At 38.9% G+C, this 21,342-nt stretch overlaps 1 protein-coding gene across 5 annotated transcripts in view; it reads right to left on the bottom strand.

The window, feature by feature from the left end:
- Window positions 1-21,342, bottom strand: part of casz1 (castor zinc finger 1) — a 186,979-nt gene that overhangs the window by 57,374 nt on the left and 108,263 nt on the right. The window lies entirely within an intron of this gene.

The raw sequence follows: 21,342 nt of genomic DNA, 5'->3' as shown, positions 1-21,342 counted from the left end.
CACCCGGAGAGCCAGGCCAGACAGGGGAAATTTGAGGGTTAACTGTCCCTTAGGGGGCTATCAATGCACGGAGAAAGCGTCACTGCTGGTGCCCCCCATTCTCGTTTGACAACCAGGCCCTAACAGATTAACATGCAGTCAAGAGTGATATATTTCCTGCCAAGTAGTCAAATCACTGCTGTATAATGATTTTGTGTGTGGGAAGACACAAGAGGGACACTCTTAATTAAGAGGAAATATTTGTTTTGGGGTTATGAATCCGGCTGATTGTGATTGGTCAACTTGCAGCGACACTGTTTAAATAGGTCAGTCGGGTGATAAATTGTCATTTTGACACATTAAAACTGTGACGTAAAGAGGCTGGAGGAGAAAGAAGGGATCAGCCGAAGAGGTCAGAATGAAATGGCCCAGTTTAAATGGAGGCCACTGAAATTACCAGGAGAGTTCTTACAAAATCCTGAATGCCAAGGACAGGTGGATTAAGGTATTAAAACAATCGCATTTCAGTCTTGAAATAGTCCTGCACACGACTCAGCATCAAGCCTATCTATTCAAGATCAGGTGCTAGCAAATTCGCACCATGCGCAAGATCTGCTGTAAACATCAGCGAAAGCTAATACGAGCAATGATTATGGCAAGTGTTCCTGAAACAATCCCATCATGGAAACATTTTTCGTAAAAGCACCCAGATGGCGAGCTGCCGGTGGCATGTTAACATGCACAATTTGAAAAAGCTGCCAGAATTCAACCAAATATAACAACTGAGCTTTTAGTGCATCTTTTCCCTCCTCTAATTAATATCAGAGAGCTGTCTGGAAGGGAGACGAAAAGACAAGGGTTTTTCTAAAGTTCAGTCCTGAATCTATTTACAGTGCAGAATTAATAAGAACCCGAGGTGATAATAGTGCAAACACACTCAAACATTTGGGTGAGTGATTTTAATTTAATCAAAGCTGTTTAGTACAAGTCTATTCTTTAGTGCTACAACTGTTGAGCAGGGAGAGGGGGGGGGGGGACTCTCCTTTTGCCTCACTTTCAATCTATCCGAGTGGATGGAAACCCATAATTTCTTCAAACACCACTATAAACTAATGTGGTGTTGATGGTCAAGCCTTGAAGTGTATGTGCTCATTTATGGCTGTTCCCTGCGAATGAGGAAATGGTTGAGAGAAAAGACATACTGTATCTCTGTCAAATGGACAGCTCTGCGAACTTAAATACTCCCTTAGATAATAAAGCTGGTTATAAAACGCATACTACCCAAATGGCACTTTTTTCTGTCTTCTTAGGACAATGCAATTTATTTTTTCTTTTAAAATCAACATGACATCAAAATTCCTCAATAAAATAAAAAAAAAGGTTTCAACATTTCAGGGGAAAATGCAAACTGCGCTGCTTGTAATTCTGATAATTAAGGTGAGCCGTGATGAAATTTAAGCCTCTTAGTTGAACACGAACCATCTGGGATCTTTCTACCTGCAAAAGATCTGTGAATGTGCGGCCCATGTGCATCCGTAGTCATACTGTACCCTTGGAATTCACAGAAAATGACAGACAGAAAACAGGAAGCCAGAGAGGGAGAAAGAGAGAGAGAGCAACCTGTGCCCTTCAGTCTCAGTTAAGGCACAGCTAACCAAGTCTGACAGCTGCCGGCTCCTTGACAATTGGGGTCAGTTAGAGGAAAAGTAGCTCAAGTTTTCATGGCTTTGCAGGAGATGTTCAGGAGCAACTGCCCACCGCAGCATCAAAGGGGATTAGAGGCCACAGCCATCTGCTGCCAGGACAGGCCATGGGCCTTTCATGTCCTTCTTGGAGAGAAAGGCAATCCTTCCGTCACATAGTTTTAAGTCCCACCGTAGGGGAGGAACGGCTAGTACGGGGGGACATAGCCAATTAGGCCCAAATCAAGGAGAGAAAAAAAAGTACACTATTAATAGCAGAAGGATTGTGTTGGTGTCTACTTACATGGATACAGTCAAAAGGACAAACAAATGTGCATATATGAGCACACAAAATAACACCTAAGATATGACTTCACAACAATATTAGAGGCACTTTTACATCCTCACCTTACTTTTAGTTAGAGGTGCCTACTAAGACAAACATCGCTTTTCTATCATCTATACTTGAGTATTAAACATCAACGCATAACTTGCCATATGCCCTTAGTGCTTCAAACACGAATGATACCTAAAACCGTCTAGCTTTTATAGAGATTTATTCTAGAGATTTGGGAAAGGGCTCTTTTGACATGCCACAATAAGCAACCATAAGGAACACCCTTGTAACTACCCAGAAAACACATAACCACCCCTAGAACCCATCTAGGGTCCACGCAGTAGACCCTAGTAGATCCCAGACAGAATGCCAAGCAACCATCTAGCCATCCCTAGCAAACACCCAGTAAGACCTAGCAATGACCTAGCAAAATCTATCAACCAGCCAGAACACCCTATCATGCCTCGCTCACATTTCTGTGCTCTGAATCTCATTTTCCCTCTCTTACACATTTATTGACAAGCTGTGCCAACATTTTTCTTTTAGCAGCTAATTTGTTTTGGGTCCCGTTCCTGGCCTCCCCCATGACTGTTACCTCAATAGTCTGCTACCTTTCAGCTCAGCAGCTCAGCACTTGACCTGCCGACGTCGCTTATTTCCAGCGCTCTAATTGTCGTTTAATCACATATCAACCTGTCACTTAAAGAGCCCCTTTTTCAATTGCAGGAATTTGCATATTGTGTGAAACTAATTTCTATCAAAAGCTCTGCTGGCTGTGAAAGCGTGTGTCTACCCGGGCTCTCTCTCTCTCTCTCTCTCTCTCTCTCTCTCTCTCTCTTATCCAAAGCGCCTGATATTCTCCATTCTGAGTACAGGTTTGTTAACAGCCTCACACATATGGTGACAGGAGAGATAAGGAGCTGAGAGCTCGTGACGGAAGGTACCGGTGAAAACATGATGTCATAATGGAGGGGTTTGGTGGGCAACCGCTGGGGTTAATATCACCCTCCACTCAACGGTAATGGCATACACAGGGAGCGCTCTTTCATTACAAGTGTAGGCCACACGTCAGCTCCCATCTCTGCAACTCACGCTGGGATTCGATGGGTGAAATCCCACTTTTTATGGAGGGTCTTCGCAGTGACGGTCCTCCAGAGATGGACAAGTTTAATTATGGAGAGGAGGGAAGTTCTTTGTTCCACCTTTTATTATATTAATTGATAAACAGGGCCGGAAGGGGGCTCTTGGGGGACAAGGATGAGGGAGTGTTTTCAGAGGGGTTTAATCCCGTTAGAGGCACCGACCCGTACCCCAGCCTCACTGGGACCCTACGCTTGCTTTTCACCTCCACCCCCCTTTTTCCTGGATCCTACTCAGGACTGTTACTCCACATGACGGGTCTTTCTCGGATTCAGATGAGACGAGAACTGCAGATGCCACCCTGCTTGAGAGAATTGGTCTTACCTTATTACAATACATTTATATATTTTTTTTAATATAGTTTAGGACACTTAATATGTGAAATGAACTATGTCTAACATGGGTTCTATAATTTGGTCTAACAATTCAGTAATTCACCACATTTTCACCACATTGCAACCTTTCCAATATTTCATGGTTACATATTTGGTAAAAATGTTACTTAGTACGTTGCTGCATCAGACATTCTGAACAATCATAGAAGGTGGGCTTAAACGAACAGAAACAATGTCAATATTGTAAATATGCACACTTCACGTACTAATACACACTAAGTTAGTCTCAGCCCTGATGCGTTGGCTCATTGAAGGGTTCATCTCAACCTGACCAAGTTCCTTGTCACTTTTTTTCAACAAGGAGTCAAGATGTCTCAAAACTGTCAAAAGCATTTTCCACAAAGCTGAAGAGAGGGACGAGGGGGAGACGGGAAGAAGAAAAAAACCTCACGCGCAGACATACGCACCAACACGGACAGATTCGCGCATACGCGCTCGCGAGGCTGTCAGGTAAATTAGATCTGAAAGCTGACAATTTCTGACCATATTTCCTTGATTATTTCGAACAAATGCACACCAGCCGCTCTAAGGAGATTAAAGTGACATAAAAGTCTCAAGTGGGAGGAGGGAGGGCAGAGAATCCAGGTCACCCCCATTTGTCCCCCTGCCTGACAGCAGCTATATCGCTATCCAATCCAATAAAAATCCCCCCTCCTTTTGCTTTAATTAATTTTACAGCTAGCTTGCTTAATTACTTTCAATCAAAATCCTCTTGCCATCACAAAATTAGAAATGGTTCAACTCCATTAGTCTAAATTCTTCATTTACATACACAAAGACTGTCAGCTCTTGCTAAGCAAACGGCCTCTCGCCTGATGAGATTGTTTTTTTTTCTTTCCCTTCACTCTATCTCTCTCTCCCCTGCCCTGTCTCTCTCTCTCTCTCGCCGTCTCTCTCTAATCATAAACATGTTTAGTGTAACAGCAGAAAAGTGGTAGGGATGTCCAAAACTAACTTTCAAAATTGACTAGACAGTGGGTTGCCTGTACGACTAGTCGACTAATGGGAAGTGCTGTATAATTATATTGATTGCAGGTTCACCTGACCTTTCTTAGAGGGTATTTAAAAAAGATGCCTACAGCTTGACGGAGTGCAACGGATTAAGACAGAAAAGAGGGGTCTTGAGACGCATTTTTATAAATTGAACTTTTTAACTTAAAAATACACTCTAAAAACAATTAGCAAAATTTAAATCATTTAACATTTTAAAGGTGATTCTCACACTTTTACTACACTCTGGTAAGATGCATTATGTTATTTACAGTACGGTTAAATTGTTTAAAATCAAACTATAAATACTATATTTATCAAAGAATCCTAAAAAAAACGTATCCGTTTTCCACGAAAATATTAAGCAGAACTTTTTTGAAAATTTATAATAAGAAGAAATGTTTCTTGAGCACCAAATCAGCATATTAGAATGATTCTGAAGGATCATGTGACACTGAAGACTGGAGTAATGATGCTGAAAATTCAGCTTTGCCATCACATGAATACATTTCATTTGAAAAACTGTTATTTTGATATTGATATTGATATTTACTGTATTTTATTCAAAATACATGCAGCTTTGGTGAGCATAAGACAAAAAATCATATAGAACAGTAGTGTCTATCATATGACATAAATGCTTTAACAAGCCAGTACAGAAAAGGTCAGTAAATCAGTCATTTTTCAAGTTTTCACTTCTTGTTCCCTAACTTCCCTGCTGACAAACACTGAATATGTGCAAAAATCTTTGACCAAAACATACTCTTCAAACAGGAACAAAAAATCTTCCTCATATCGAAACAAACAATCCTTGTATAATACAATCGCAGCAGCAAGTCCCATTGCAAATAATAATAATAATAATAATAAATGAATGAACTAAAATTGATTTAATATCAAAGCATAAAACTAAAGTTATGTAGATCTTTTCAACCCCATTGAATTTAGTAATTGCTGAAGAAAAGCAGAAATTAGCAAAAGTGATTGCTAAAAGTTAAAAGTAAGGAAACTGAGAAGTTATGACATAATTTTTTGAACAGACAGGTGACAGATTAAGACAGTGCGGTATGTTGTGCAGTGATACACCAACCCTGGGTCTCTCTGCCTTTTAGGACGGGGCCACACAGGCGGCCATCAACTACCGTGGTTTCGACGTGATATTCAGAGGCCAAACAATAATTTCCACTGGTGACGCGTCCTCTCCATCACGCTCAGTGCCCAAGGCCTGCACATCAACAGGAATTAAGGACATGCAGACACAGTTAGTGGGCTGGCCATGGAATCTACCCCCAGCCCTGCTCAAATAACTAGGGCCCTTTAATAATGACAAAATCAAAGCAGGCCCTCGCTGGTGCTTTGGACGTCCCCAAGCATCACCACTCAACCCTGATATCCAAACACACGCAGAGACACACAAAGTGCTGACTCTCACACGGCACGTTGTTTTGTTTGCCCTCACTTTCCTTGACCACACGCATACAAAGCCGCAAACACTCACTAACTGGGGATGAGCTTTGATTCTGTTGTCTGCACGCTAAACATATTATCTTTCAGCTGCTCGCCTCTCGCGCGGTCCTCACTGCTGATGATGCAGAGAGAAAGTGACTTTGGAAAATACTTATTTGCAGGGTTTTTAATTTCGGAATGTTCGTGACACTTACGAGTTGGGTCTCTTGTTTGGCCATCCTGACTGGGACATAAAACCCAGACCTGTACCCTTCCATCCTGTTTTACTTATTTTGTCCCTATATAACTGTTAATTATCCAAATCTCTCAATTTTGGGGTAAATTTAATAAGATCAATTTCGAAATTCACATTTACTGAAATCAATATTGCCTTATTCTTTTTTATATATAATAATTTGCATAATAATAAATGTTTCTGTACAGATTCATCTGTACATTTAAATGTTTTATTTTGCAATCATAATTAATTATCACAATTTATTTTCCCAACACCACCCTTCTAATGGCCTGAAAAAGACTCTTTGCATAGTCCAGTCAATACCAGATGGCTAAAATCAGCATTTAGATTCTGTTTTGCTCATAAATATGCCACAATACGGAAGTAAAATGGGAACTTTTTTAACTTTTCACCTATAATATAAGGATACAGTGATGAGGGACAAACCTAAAGGAGGGGGGGCACTGGGTCTAAGTTGGCTGGCTGGTGTTGAGCAGCAGTTCTGCATCCTTCAGAGCGCCAGCAGTGCTCCTCTACCAGCCATGCTCACTTGTGCTTAGCTAATTCTGTCACATCGCTCCACGCTGCCCACGCTGAGCCTATTTAAACGGCTCCGCTGCACCTCTACTGTGCTCCTCCTCTAACGGGGGTCACTCGTACCAGCAGAACAGCAAGTGGGAGCAGTGCCCTGATCATGGACCACCAGTCCACTTTAGCGGAGCTAAATAACCTGCCTGTCTGTCACTGGCTTCCCTCTATAAGAGTACTATATACCCATACAGAATTTACATGCAATATGCATATGCAGCAACTAAATGTTTTATTTTTTTATAAATATTATATATAAATTATATTTATCTATAACAATCTTTATATATATATATATATATATATATATATATATATATATATATATAATACAAAAAAAATTACATGTAAATGCATCTATATGAAAATAAAATATTAACATTTTAAAAAGTAATAAATAAAAAAATTGAATTTATATATGAAATATGATCTATTTATATATATATAAAAATATAAATAAATATAACATTTAATAATTAAAATGAAAATTACTATTTCTTTTTTTTTCTAAATCATCACTGTTCCTAAAAAAAATGGGAGCTGAAAAACTACACAGATACCATAGCTACTAATTTGTATTATATTATTGTAAGATTGTGGAACATGGCGTGTTGAGAGATAATTGTTATTCCAAAGAAAGATTATAAAATATGATTACATTCAAATCATGCAGTGACACCACACGCTGCAAAATAAAAGCACAAAGGCACATTCATTACGCGCACAAAACTGCATAAAGACAGAAACATAAACAATGGACTGAAGAACTGTCCTCTCATTGTTCATCTGACTGCACATACATAGAAAAACTGTGTTTTCCCTTTATCCAATTATTTAATGAGAAAGGGAATTTGCCCCAATTCCCTCATTCTACAATGTAAGACATGCTATGTCACACAAAACAAACAAATACACAAGAAAAAAAACAAAAAAAAACAAGTTTAAACCCCAGGCTTTCCCTTTAAATTTCCCAGACACTCATTGTTCGTGAGAGTTTCGGATGATTTTAGCCGTGATTTAATGGAGCTTGTTAAAGAGTGATGATGTCAGCACAATAGAGGAGCCTCTAAATCCACCACATTCACCCAAAATGCCTCGATGAGATAATCACGGGTGACGTCTGCGAAAACACTTATTATATTCGCCCATCGCCTGGCTGAAGCTGCTAAAACTCATCAGCGTTATTCCCTATTTCTCTCTGGGAGCGATGAGAGGGGGGTAAAAGACGATCTGAACTTTGAGAGAAAACTTTTTTTTTTAAAGGGACAGGACTCTCTTTCCATGGCGAAAAGGGTTGCTTTATTAAACAAATCACACAGCTTTGATGTATTTGCCTTTTATAAACAGCTTGTTTTTCCCGAATGCTAATGCAGGAATGGTAAATCTAAGGCACTTGTCCCTGTTCTTGTGCACATGGGCTTTACCAAAGTCCCATAAAAGGCTTGGAGCTGACAACTCAGCAGTAGAGATAAGAAAAGGATCAACCTGAGCCTTTCTCATAGCTTAATTTATTTTAAATCCCGGCTCTATTTACCCAGTGCAGGCCAGCAGGCATTGTCCACCTACACCTAAAGAAACTCATCGCCGCTTTAGTGTGGCACCTCTACGAAACCAGTCAGGTATTTATATGTATACGTCGATAATCTCACTACATTCAGGGGCTACGGCCTGAGTTGTGAGTCTGCTGGGTCGAGGGCAGCGGCTCCCTGTAGTGTAAGTTAATAATGAGCAGCTCTCCAGCAGTACGTGATGTGGAGGTGAGGTCCTAATCCTCCGGCTCGCCCCCACGGGGGAAGGCCTCCACCCGGCCCCTGTTTATCATCGGCCGAGGGAGGGGAAGCGCAAGGCTCAAGTCAGACAGGATATCTTCTCCGATGCGCCAGCACTTTAACCCGGCCTGTTATTAAAACTCTAATCTGTTAAACATGTCAATGTTAGCACTTTTAGCGTGATTAATAAAGCGAGACATAAAGCCAGACTCCAGAGTGCTGCACAGGCCTTTCTATTGCCTTGGGTTGTTTTGTTTTTTATTTCTTTTGTTTGATTTTTCTTTTTGGCTCATAAACGGTTTGAATTATCTACTCGCACATACGTAATTCTCCAAACATTTTCTTTTGGTATGCATCCCACGTCAATCAGCATTTGAATCTGAAACGAAACAGAAAATGCATTACCCTGAAAGATAAATATCCGATGCCAACTAAGACGTATATCTTCACAGAGCAAACTCGAAAAAAGGTTTCCAAGATGCTAGTATCAAATTGGCTTTATAGAATCTGAAACAGTGTATGTGCTCGCAGAGAAAATAGGGTGATGCACAGCAACGGTACTGAGGCGGAGGGGGAGACTTAAAGGATGTGATTTATCTGAGCTTGATTGCGTGTTAATCGAGGTTACGTGTATTAAGTGGAATCTAATTGGAACAGACACTGGCAGCCTGACAGATCGACATGATGCAGATGGATTGAGAGAGAGAGAGAGAGGGAGTGAGTGAGAGAAAGAGAAAGAGAGAGAGAGAGAGAGAGAGAGAGAGAGAAAAAGAGAGAGAGAGAGAGAGAGAGAGAGAGAGAGAGAGAGAGAGAGAGAGAGAGAGAGAGAGAGAGAGAGAGAGCGCAAAAGAGGGACAGCGGTGAAGCAAATATGAAGCTACTAAGAGGTGTTTTCCGAAAAGAAATACAGGAATTCGTACTTAACCTTAAGTTACACTGATAGAGACAAAAACTTCAAAAATATAAATGCAATATGAAAATACAATGTACTTTCTTAATCCAGTTATTGTAAACTTGCAATGTTTACAATAATGTAATAATGTAATTTACCAACGACTTCCTTGAATGATGACATCACTAAGGCCACTAAGTATATATTACACTATAGACTATTACACTATTTATAATAGTGTATATATATTTAATCATCACTATTTTCATCACCTAATCACTTCTCAATGGTCAAAATCTACATTTCTTTCCTTATAGAATGTCTTGTTGCATCACATTACAGGAGTAAAATGGCTGTTTACATATTTAAAGGGATAGTTCACCCAAAAATGTCATTAATGTCGTTCTAAACCTGTATGACTTTCATTCTTCTTTGAAGACAGAATATTTCTGAAAAATGTCTCAGTATTTTTCTGTGAACACAATGAAAGTCAATGGGGTGTGTTCTGGTGTGTTGTTTTGGACCCCATTGACCTTTGTAGTATGAGCAAACACCTTTTTCAAAAAAATATCTTATTTTGTGTTCCACAGAAGGAATGCCTGAAAAGATACTGTTCATACAGTACCACTAAGAATAAGACGTATCACTAATCAGTCATTTGATTTCTGAGAGCCTGGCAATATCTGTGGCCCCTTCTAGAAGACACAACTACACCACTCCGCTCTGGCATGCGCACTCCATGGCCTCAGTTGGCTGCCACAAACATTCATTTATGCTTTATTGGAAACAAGGGGAAAAAATATCCTCCCTCTCAAAAAAAGACCCAGCTGCTCCAGTACATCTCACCTCTGGGAGCCAACTGCCCATGTGCACTCAGCTCACCAGCTTTTTCTATCCCAGAAGACAACTGGTTTGAAGGCCCTTGCTTTAAATCCGAGGCATTCACCCTATGACTGAGTGCCCTTTGCAACATTAGTCAGAAAAAAGGCACAAGAGCCACACCTGTTGTGCCAAACAACTGCTCCCTGAAAGGCTACACAAACACGTAACAAATTATACCAACAGAAAAGGAGGGGGGTGAAAAATATCTGTAGTCACATGCCAAATGCCGAACGGGAGGAGGTGGCTTTAAGATTTCTCTCTGAAATGAGCGTGTGGACACAAGCCTGTTAACAGACATCGATTCCATCGGGTCTTTGACTCAGAAATGTCATTTGTAGTCATCTTTTATCACAACTGTGTTCAATAACAGGCCTGCGTTATTAACAGCAGCACATAACCGTCGTGGATGACTGTGTCCATTCGCGTCCCTTCATTTTGCACTCGTTCTTGCATGATAATTACACGACTGATGATGTGAATGATATCATTTTGTGCCGTAATCTCAGATTATTTCACATTCAGTAAACCCCAAATCTAAAAAACGATGAATTGCTTGGTTTTAGAATATGATTATGGTTTATATAGTTATGGTGAGGTTTTAAATAAAACAGGGGTGCATTTTACAAGAAAATACTACTTCAGTCTTGTTACTTAAAAATGTAATGTTTAATTAAATTTACTACTTGTAATTATTTGTGAAATTTACTAGAAATTGCTGAGTGAAAATTGTTTCTAGGTTCTGGTCAAAAATTAGTTATTAAGTGATATCTAAACAATTTGACATTTTATCTAAAGTGACTTCATGGTATACATTTTATACATCCTATACATCAGTTCTTGCCTTCCCTGCGGATCAAACTCTTGACTTTGGTGTTGCAAGCTTTACAGGACAAAAAACAATACAGTACGGCATTGTTTAGCAAAGACTACAGAGAATAGACCATCACCCGTCAACACAAAACGCTCATATCGCTCTCGACACAGTCCCGTCACAGTGCTGAGACAAGGGACTGAGCTACTCCTCTCCTCCTTTGATTTGATGCATGCTGACTGTTACACTAATGGCATTAATAAGGACAAAATTACTATTTTGAAACACTGACTTTTCATCTTCCTAATCTGTCTGGCCATGTCCCTGCCCCCAGCCCTCCATTACGGGACCTGCGGATGGGTAGCCTTCCCATTGCTTGGTATTCCATGCAAATTGATTGCAACATTTTGAGAGGCCAAGAAGACTATGATCATTGAAATTTGACCCTCAGCTATTTTTAAGTGTTTGATTGAGATAGCAACTCATCCAGTTCAGCCCAGATTGTCCAGATAAGATTTCTCATACTCGGGATATTCTTCCTACGCATGGCAGTGGCCAGCACCACCGTGCATTTGACTAGCAAAATCAGGTATTGCAACAGGAATATGCACAAATTTAGAACACAAATAAAGAAATATGGATATATATGTGTTGTGACGTGCAAGGGGAGGGCTGGTCATGCATCGCTAAGCTTTGAGCACTAACATTGAGAGAAATGACACAGTATGATCAAGGACATGAATTGCTCATTGATTTTTAGCGCCAGCTTAACTATCCATTCCAATTGATTTTAGCCTGGCCGGGTTATGGCACTTTTAATGCATCTTCTGTATGGCAGATCACCACTGACAGAGAACAAATTTCGAAGCGCATTAAGGGAGAAAAAAAATGTGATATGTAAAACAACTTGCCAAAACATGCGAGTTGTTTTCTCTTCTTCTATCTTTTCTCTCGCTTCAGCCCTTTCTCGCCCATGCAGTTCCTGGTTGGGAAATATGCACATCATAAAAAGTGTACTTCAGTCTCTAATTATTGGGATATGTCAGTATTTTCACCTCAGAAAACCTTTGCTGATTACAAAATACAGGCAAAGTGATATAAGTCTGCTGAAATGTTAATTACAGCACATAGTTGCTCTTTGTGAGCCGGTGAGAAAGCGCAGAATATTGTAGGTGCACAGGAACCAAATAAAACCTTTACTGCCTCAACATGCACACCACATACAGTATACATTTCAGGCTGAAAATATACAGTGCCTGTTTACCAGAAGTGAATCAAGTTTCCACCAAGCACGAACATGTGTCCAAAACTTACATGGAAATGCTGAATATTCTACATGTTATCTTTTGTGCAAATTTACTATATTTTACAAAAAATCAATCAATCAGGAAATAAATTCAATTTAGAGGATAATTCTTAATGTATCTCTTCTCTATTAGTGGTATTATATCATTTGCATCAATTATTAATTAAGCCTGGGTTTAGTGAAATAAGAGATAATGTGAGACATGCGATCCAATAGATGGGCTAAATGTCATCTGTCACAGCGAAACACGTTAAAATAGAGGCTCACTTTCCTATGTGGGCTCGGCTTTCACCCTAGGGAGGGGAGATTTCTTTTACTTCTGCAAAATACTGCTTTCAAATATCATAAAGTCTATTACTGCACACTCATTTCAGCCCTATCAGTTCAAGTACCTATTTAGTTTGAAGGACATTTCGTTCTGTTTTCAAATAAAGTCAGATTGCAGACCGAACTGAAACCCTAAATTTCAGAACTGACATGTTCCCTTCTCTCACCCCACCTAAGACATCATATCTTTTCAATTCCCATACTAAGCCAGTGGCCTCATGAGACAGATTTAATGCAGATTTCAGCACAAATGGGACGTGGCCAGTGCCTTTCAAGCATGGTAAGTGAAAGTAGCCACCAGCGATGCGTCTATAAGAGTGTCAGAGTGTGTGGGTCAGGATGAAAGACAGGCTCCCTGTTAAAGCTGCAGGAGCTTTCAGCCATACGCTTGTTTCTCTCGACCTAATTCATACAGCGGCCGACGAGAGCAAACTGCACATTGATTTGTTTCAACAGGATGACATATTCATGTATATGATGTCAGTGAATACAGAAGTTAGATAAAACTGACAAAACCTTTATTCGGAAATACCGGGGGACATCCTCAATTGGAAAAACTATTCATAAAACACACACACACACACACACACACGCACACACACGCATACATATTTACATATAAATAATATAAGATTAATATTAATAATAATAAATAAATAAATAATTAATTAAATGATCTGAACTGACTATATACATGTACATATATAATATATATATAAAACAATCTACTGTATTGTATAATTACCTCAATTTCACAAAAAAGTATACGTGTGTGTGCAGAACAGCACTGAAAATATCCTCTTACAATATTTGCAATGCTTGAATATATCTAAGACATTATAAGGATCATTTAAATATTTAAATATATTCAATAACAGTGCACCGCTCTGTTCTTTAACAGGCACACACACCTTTTCTGAAAACAAAACAGCAGGACAAAAAAAACAAAAAAACGAAACACGAACACCCTCCGGCATTATTGACGACGTGATAACTCTCATTTTAAAAAGCGACTTTGCACTTGTGTGTGTGTGCTTTGCATGACAGCATAATTAAACTATTTCATTTTTCCTGTTGATTCACTCTATTTGTGCACAGCAATGATATAGCTAGCACAAACCGTCTGCCAGTTCCAACAGCAATGAGACACGTCATGGAAAACTTTATGATCTCATGTTCCTGTTAATCACGGTTTGAAAAAAGCGAAGTCCTTCACTCGTATTTACCTAAACCAGCTCACTTTGTGTAGCATTATTTTATGGGTTTGTTGTTCTAGCGAGAGGTATTATAACTTTGCATTCTTTCCCAAGGTCAGCTGCTGGCGTGACACACAATATTTGCTTATGGGGCTTTTCAGGTCAGTTCTATTATATTTACATCAAATAATTTTTGATAAGGGATGTAAAAGACCTATAAAACTGTACCATAAATGGGAGAGGTGTAGTTGAGAAAAAAAGGTACAAAAGATCAACAGGTTTTTTTTCTTCTTTTTTTTTTTAATCTTTGACACGTTGACATTTTTTTACTGAACCTTGCAGATCAATGCACCTAAACTAGGCCAACAAAGTGGGCACCAGCTCTTGTTTCTGCCCAAAGTACCTGTCTCTTATCTCTACAGCTCTATAATCACTTAACAAAGACTTGGGCATTTGCACAAATTAAAACATCAATAATGCACGAGTGCTTTTCAGTTTCTGCCACACACACCCCAGTGCTGGGGCAGCAACACTCTCTCAAAATGTGCCATAAATTCGCCCCAAAGACCTCAAATCCAGGACCAACCCACACCCCCTTGACTCGGGAGGGGGGCTTTTTTTTTAAGAATGAGGGAAAGTGGAGCTTCAGTGTAAACAGCCAACACCCTTGAGTGGCGTACTTCCATAAACAACATCACCACGGCATGGCCACCGTTTGTCATTAGCGGTCTCAATGCGAACACAGACACAGCTTTAATTCAGGCCTGGTATTCTGCCCTATCTTTATATCTAAATCGGCAAAGGCAAGTCTCTTATTTACAGGGATGAGAGTAACCAAACCATCATAGTGAGATGAAATATTCCTTGTTAAATATGCATAAAAGGGGTCAAAACAAGTCCACTGTGGGAGAAAAGGAAGAGAGGAAGGGTGGAGGAGAAAACATTCAAACTTAAAGGGTCCGAAGACGGAGTCAGGAGGTGTTCCGTACGAGACGGTCCGTTAGGACATGAATCTTGTTCGCTGTCTTCACATACTATCCACATACCTCCCGGCATGTATAGTCTATACCTCAAATAGGAGATAACCATTCAAATACTGCAGGATTTGTAATGTGTGCGCTTAAGCCAAATGTACATGTTTGTGAACATTAAACACATTGGCAAATTCCTTCTACGGGCAAAAAGATGTCAAAGACAGACCAACTCATAGAGATTCACACACACAGGCTTTTAAGCTGAGGTATTACAATTAAGTTGCTTTATTTTTCCCAACTATAATATTATATCTTTTTTTTCCTAAACAGATTATTTCATGTTCAGAGCTAGTTTATCATTATTCCATAGTTTTTTTTTTTTTTTTTCTCTTCCCGTTACCCTTGCAAACAATCCCCTTGTTAGCAAACTGTTAAGACAGGCGCTTGGTACACAAATTGCGCTCGACCAAGCGAATTTGTTTTGCAAGGATGACCTGTTTAATCATCTCATTTTCTTTTGCGGACGTTTATTCATCTGGTTTCCACGGTTACGGAGAACATTAAGGGGCTACAGTAATAAGGCTGGAGAGTCAAACAGGTAATAAAAAAATTAACGCCATTTTCCAGCAGCCGAGGACGGTCTCTGAAATGAATCAGGGGAGAGGGGAGCGCACACGCAGGTGAAAAGGGGCCTCCAATATTTCCAAACAATTAAGGGCCGGGCGGGTTATTTCACTCTGTAGAGAAGCTCAGATGGGCATCCAATGGACACGACACCTTCAGAACAATCAGTGCTCTGCTGTTTTAAAGTCATAATGTTCCCTTATTTATCGTGATGCTCTGATTACTTATCAAGACAATCAAAGCCATCTGAATTACGATTATTAAAATTTCTTCCCTCCTTTCTAAGATAAGATTACTGTTAGTTGCAGAAATCTTGTTATTGAGTCATGTTGTAAAACTATAGATAAAATTTATATTTTTATACATATATATAATTTTGCAGATTGCTACAAAGACTACGCTAAAATACATTTTGGGGAATTATTCTTGGCCCTTTTTTTAAAGACTTCCAAATCACTGCAGAATAATTTCTCTCTCTCTCTCTCTCTCTCTCTCTCTCTCTCTCTCTCTCTATCGACTTTGACAAATGTTGCCCCTTTGTACCAACCAATGAGTCTAACTATAAGCCAAATATAGAAAATTCCGGCACAATAGGCAGGACAGGTGTTGGAACCCCTCTGAAAGGGTCTGAGCTCAGTAAGTGAGACTAACAAAATCCAAATATGGTATTCAAGGATAGCCAGAGTACATGCAAAATAAACAAGCCATTAGCATTTTCTATCTCTCCCCTACCTTGCCTTATGCTTTCAGACAATCCACACATACCAGGGATCTACACCACAGATTGCATAATGTAAGGTATAAAGGAGAAAAAAAGTTGCAAAAAACTCTGGGCAGACTTGAACAGGTATTTTCATTCTATTTCTGCTGGTTGTGCAAGCTGTAACATGGCATTTGTCATGGTCTGCGCAGTGCTGGAAAATATCTAAATCATGCTGGAACACTATTTAATGAAGGCTGCCTTCAACAACCCAATATGTCCTTTCATTCATTGTGTGTATGAATAGATTCATAGGACATAAAATTGCAGAAATAATAGCACACAAGCCTGGTATCAGGTGACTTGTTTGCCACAGCTTGTATAGGGTTTGACTCATTTCGTAAGTTGGTTGGTCCAAAAATATACAGTGGCTGCAAAAATAGTTTGGACACTTTTAAAATTTGTGAATGTGAAATACATTGAATAACAGCTATCAAACCAAGTGGAATCTACAAACAAATAATACTAGAGCATTTCTCACAACTAACTTTTAACGTTTTTGTAATTACTATTAACAAACTAGTGTCAAGGTGTTTTTTAGTCAATGTATGAAGTCAATTTCCCTCAAGTTCACACAGGTTTCCTAGCAGAGTAGTGTATATCATCCCTTTAATTATGGACATACAATTGTCCAAAAACCTTCTTAATTTTGAACAATTTATAAACATTATTGTTTTAACATTTTGCTTGAAAAATGTGTTTATGCCATCCATAAAAAAAAAAAAATATATATATATATATATTTTTTTTTTTTTTTTTTTTTTTGTTAACTGCTCAAGACTTGGTTTCATGTTTTGCTGTCAAAGGTAAAGACATTCAGACAAGTTGAAGTGTGTATAAAATGTCCAAATACTTCTTGGGGCCACTGTATATAAATAAATTTAAATATAAGAAAATAATTCTATATATATATTTACATAAAAATAAAATAAAAAATAAATAAAGTAAAAATGAAAGCATAGATTTTCATTAGCTCTACATCTAACTAGAATTCAAGTTGAAATAATTTAAGGATGCCAAATCCACACCTGTTATCCAGTGTGGAAAAGCAGGAAGCCAGTTTCTCATAGAGAATAAGGGTATGAACTAAAGAGACACCTTAGCACCCTCCTTTTGGTCTTAACAAAAGTCTGGGGCCGAAGCAGAACAGCCCTGAGTCCCAAAACCCCTCTTGTAAAGACAGAAACCCCAAAAGAGGACACACAGAAGACTCTGAAAAAGCTCTAAGCTCCAGCCATGAGACCGCCAACTGCTCTGTTAACAGCCTCTTAACAGGTGTTGGTCCAAGAACCATGTAATCCTATCAAGTTACGGAGTTAAAAAAAATAATTCAGTCAAACAGCAAACTCCTGAGCCCCCTTTTGCTCTCTCTTGTTCTCTCTCTCCGCTCGGTTTAGTGTGTAGGCTGTGACAGAGCGCAACAGCTGGGCTTCAGATTTATCATGTACAGACTGTAATTATTGCTGCTGCTGCCTGCTACTGACCCAAGTGAATAGAATGTCACAGGCAAAAGCACACACAACCAGAGGATTCACGGCAGGGGAGGTTTCGAACGCAAGCACCCCTGTTTGCAGTCAATTACCAGAGAGGACAGGATATCAGCTCTGTGGCTCTCCAATGCAAACAATCTCTGAGGAAAAAAGGCAACAGCGAAGACGTTCATTTCCCTCGCTTATCATTGAGAGAATAAAAAAAACACGAGGATTGTCTTTCAGGGGGGGGTACAACAACAGCAAATAAGTGAATGACGAGGGGGAACTTGCTAATTTCACACGATAAACTTCAAGAGATGAATGTTACATTCACACAGAGTAGAGATTTCACATAGGACCACCGGAAAACGCTCTAATCTTATCGTCTGCCCCACCCCATGTGACCTCTCTGTTTGGGTCTGAGATAAGGAGCTAAAGACTGCTAGCGCACAGACAATCCATCCATCAGCTCAGGCCAATCGGTCCCTTAACTGCCATCCAGCCGATGTTCTCCGCTCCTGCCAGACTAAAGGAACTCGGCAGAGTGGCTGAAGCCTGTAGCGTGCACTCAGCCGTCACAGAGCGGCTCGCGGTAGAGCCTCTCTAACAACCCTGCCTTAAACCTGCCTACAGGGTTGTTCACACCTTAAAGACCCCTGCCACATTTAAAAGGATTAGTCGCCACATTTTGTACCGGCTTAATCTTCCTTTCAGACGGCATAATAAGGGAGCGCCGATAAGCGGAGCATGCAAATTTCATTCGAGGCCATTGGAGCTCAAGCTTTCAGACAAACAGACTAAAGTCTTCCACACTGTGCTAATTGCTTCTTCATATTCTTCTTTTCCCCTCTTATATGCCGTATCAGCTGCCGCAGATTATTTGTCTCCCCCACTCCGCATGAAATTAGAATTTCATGTGGAAGATCATAAACGTGAAATGAAGCCATTTCTGCGAGGGCCTGCACATGGAGGAGGAAGATCTTTCCACAACTTTTTGTAACCAGATGTGCCGAAACACGAAAACTCAATGTTTTGTCTGCACAGAGGGGAACAGAGAAAACAGATCATGAAATTCTCAATCGTGTGGCACATTTGTTGCAAAAGGTGAGGTAGATGGCACGAGATACTGCAGCAATATTATGAGAGGCTTTTTTTGCGAGATGCAAAACTTAAACCACAAGACCTGTGAGGTATCAATACTTTTAAAGCAATGCTTTTTTTTCTCTCTCTCTCTCTCTCTCTCTCTCTTTGTACAGTTCCCTTTTTGTTTTACTGAAAATGACATCACAACTCACCTGAACTCTATGTTTATAACTGGATTTGCTTACAGCCAGGGGAATTACATTCTGGGAAATTATATCATTACTCAAATAATATTCCAGCTCATTCACAAAGTAATACGGTTTATATGAATATCAATATGGAAAACTGTATCTAGTGTTTTTATGATTTAAATTTTTTTTAGAATAATTTTATGATTTCTATTTAATATACCATTTAATATATAAAAATTTTTTTAGAATTATAATTTTTATAAATGTATATAATTATACAAATAAAAACAGCATTTTTTTTTTAATAAAATGGGTATTTGTGATCAATTTATTAGTCAACAACTATTCTAGCACAGTATCAATTAGAGCATTACTGTGTATAAGTGACAGAAAGGTTTTGAAGTTTTAATTAGGGTCTGGTGTCTGCATGAATGCACAGGAGGAGAGGAGGAGAGGAGAAGAGAGAGCTCATACGCATTACGTTCAAATGCCTGGAGATTGATCCGTTCCTGTATTAGACTCCGTTATCGTTTGCCCGACTGTGAGCTGGGGGACTGTAGGGGTATTAGGATGACAAAGTTCCTTTTGATGGTGGGGGGCCGATGACTGATCGGGAAACTCAAGCTGGACTCTTTCTGTCTTTGCTAGCCTTTCTAATTTGGTTTGCAAGACAAACAAATATGAAACGAAACAAATAAATGCAAGTGCATCTACTATAGCAGATAAATCTTAATTGTACTGATTATTATAAATTATATTTATATAACAAACTATAGTATTTATTTTAATTTTGATAATTAACTTGATATAAACTGAATTTTGTGTAAAAATAAAAATACTGCATGATATATATGTATACAAAATTTTAATAAATACAGCTACGTGTGAATAATTACATAAATTAAATTGTATGCCATATTTAAATGTGATAAAAAAACAAGTGATAAAAAAGCCTACAAATTATTGTTTCAATCGACTTATGTTATACAAAACGCATTTCCGATGTCCTTCTAAAAAGAGCTCACCTTTCTTCTATGTGATCTGTGTGTGTCATCAATTATAGATTAGAATTTAAAGATTATGCATGAGTTGACATGGCAACACTGATCACCCCTTCACTAAAGAGCGCTCTTGCCTCTCTCTCAGCGTTCGGGTGTGCCGGGGGTCCCTCAGGAAAAATAAGCATAAAAGGGGTTAAATGTGATGCCTAGCATCCTCTCCCCCCTTTAATGTCCCCCCTTCCAAATGTACTTCAAAACTCTGTTAATCTGCGGCACACAACATTCCCATTAGCATAGCCCAGCCCCCTCATAAAAATTCCAGCTAGTTTAATTAAAAAATGTAAATTTACTGTCATCCGAAGAGCAGCAGAATTAGGACAGCAACAGCCTTTTTTATTGCTTAAGACATCAAATTGATTCGGTTGTTGCTAAATTGTGATAAAGGTTATTGAGGGCTGCAGACCTTGGGTTGATTTTTCCTCCTCATTTGATCCTATTTTGCAGATGAGTGGCAAAGGTGCTCAAAGTGGACAGAGGCTAAAACTGCTTTCGCTCGCACAGGAGAAACAAAAAGCTACTGGAGTAATAAAATAACTCCAGTCATCTGAAGAGAGGGCACACAGCAAAATGACAGCGATATTAAAATCTCGGGTGTGTCTCATTTAGAAAAAAGAATAAAACAGAAAGCAGAATGTGATTCTGTTTCTGAAAAAGGGAAAAGTTTCTGCTAAATATGACATAATAAATCTGAAGTCACTTCTGAAAGTTCAAGAGATGCTCTTTAAAAGAAGCCACAATTACATTTATTTTCAAGTCATTTGATTTGATCTTTCACCATTTATCTTTTAGAACAAACAGCGTTCATTAGTGTAAAAAAAAAAAAAAAAAACTTGCCTGAGGGCAACAAGACATGAAGATATCACATAAAAAACCGTGCTAAAATTATCGATTGAATTTTTCAGTTATGACAAAACGTACTTTTTTAAATTCATTGATGTGTGTGTGTGTGTGTGTGTGTGTATTTATTTCCCAAGCTAAAAAAACAAAAACAAAAAATAGAGCGAGGTTATTGACTAGTTAAACATCCAGTCCTATTAAAAAAAAAAGAAAAAAAAAAAGAAGTGACTGATTTTTAAGTAAAAATGTTGTTTTTTATTAAATTATAAAATATCGATTTTGAACATAAACATGGCAGATACACACCACAATATATAATCAAATAAGTGTCAAAGTGACGTCTAAAACTTTACATAAACAGC

The sequence above is a fragment of the Leuciscus leuciscus genome (assembly GCF_965113295.1).
Source record: "Leuciscus leuciscus genome assembly, chromosome: 18".
Taxonomy (NCBI): domain Eukaryota; kingdom Metazoa; phylum Chordata; class Actinopteri; order Cypriniformes; family Leuciscidae; genus Leuciscus; species Leuciscus leuciscus.
This window is presented reverse-complemented; position numbering and strand designations above follow the sequence as displayed.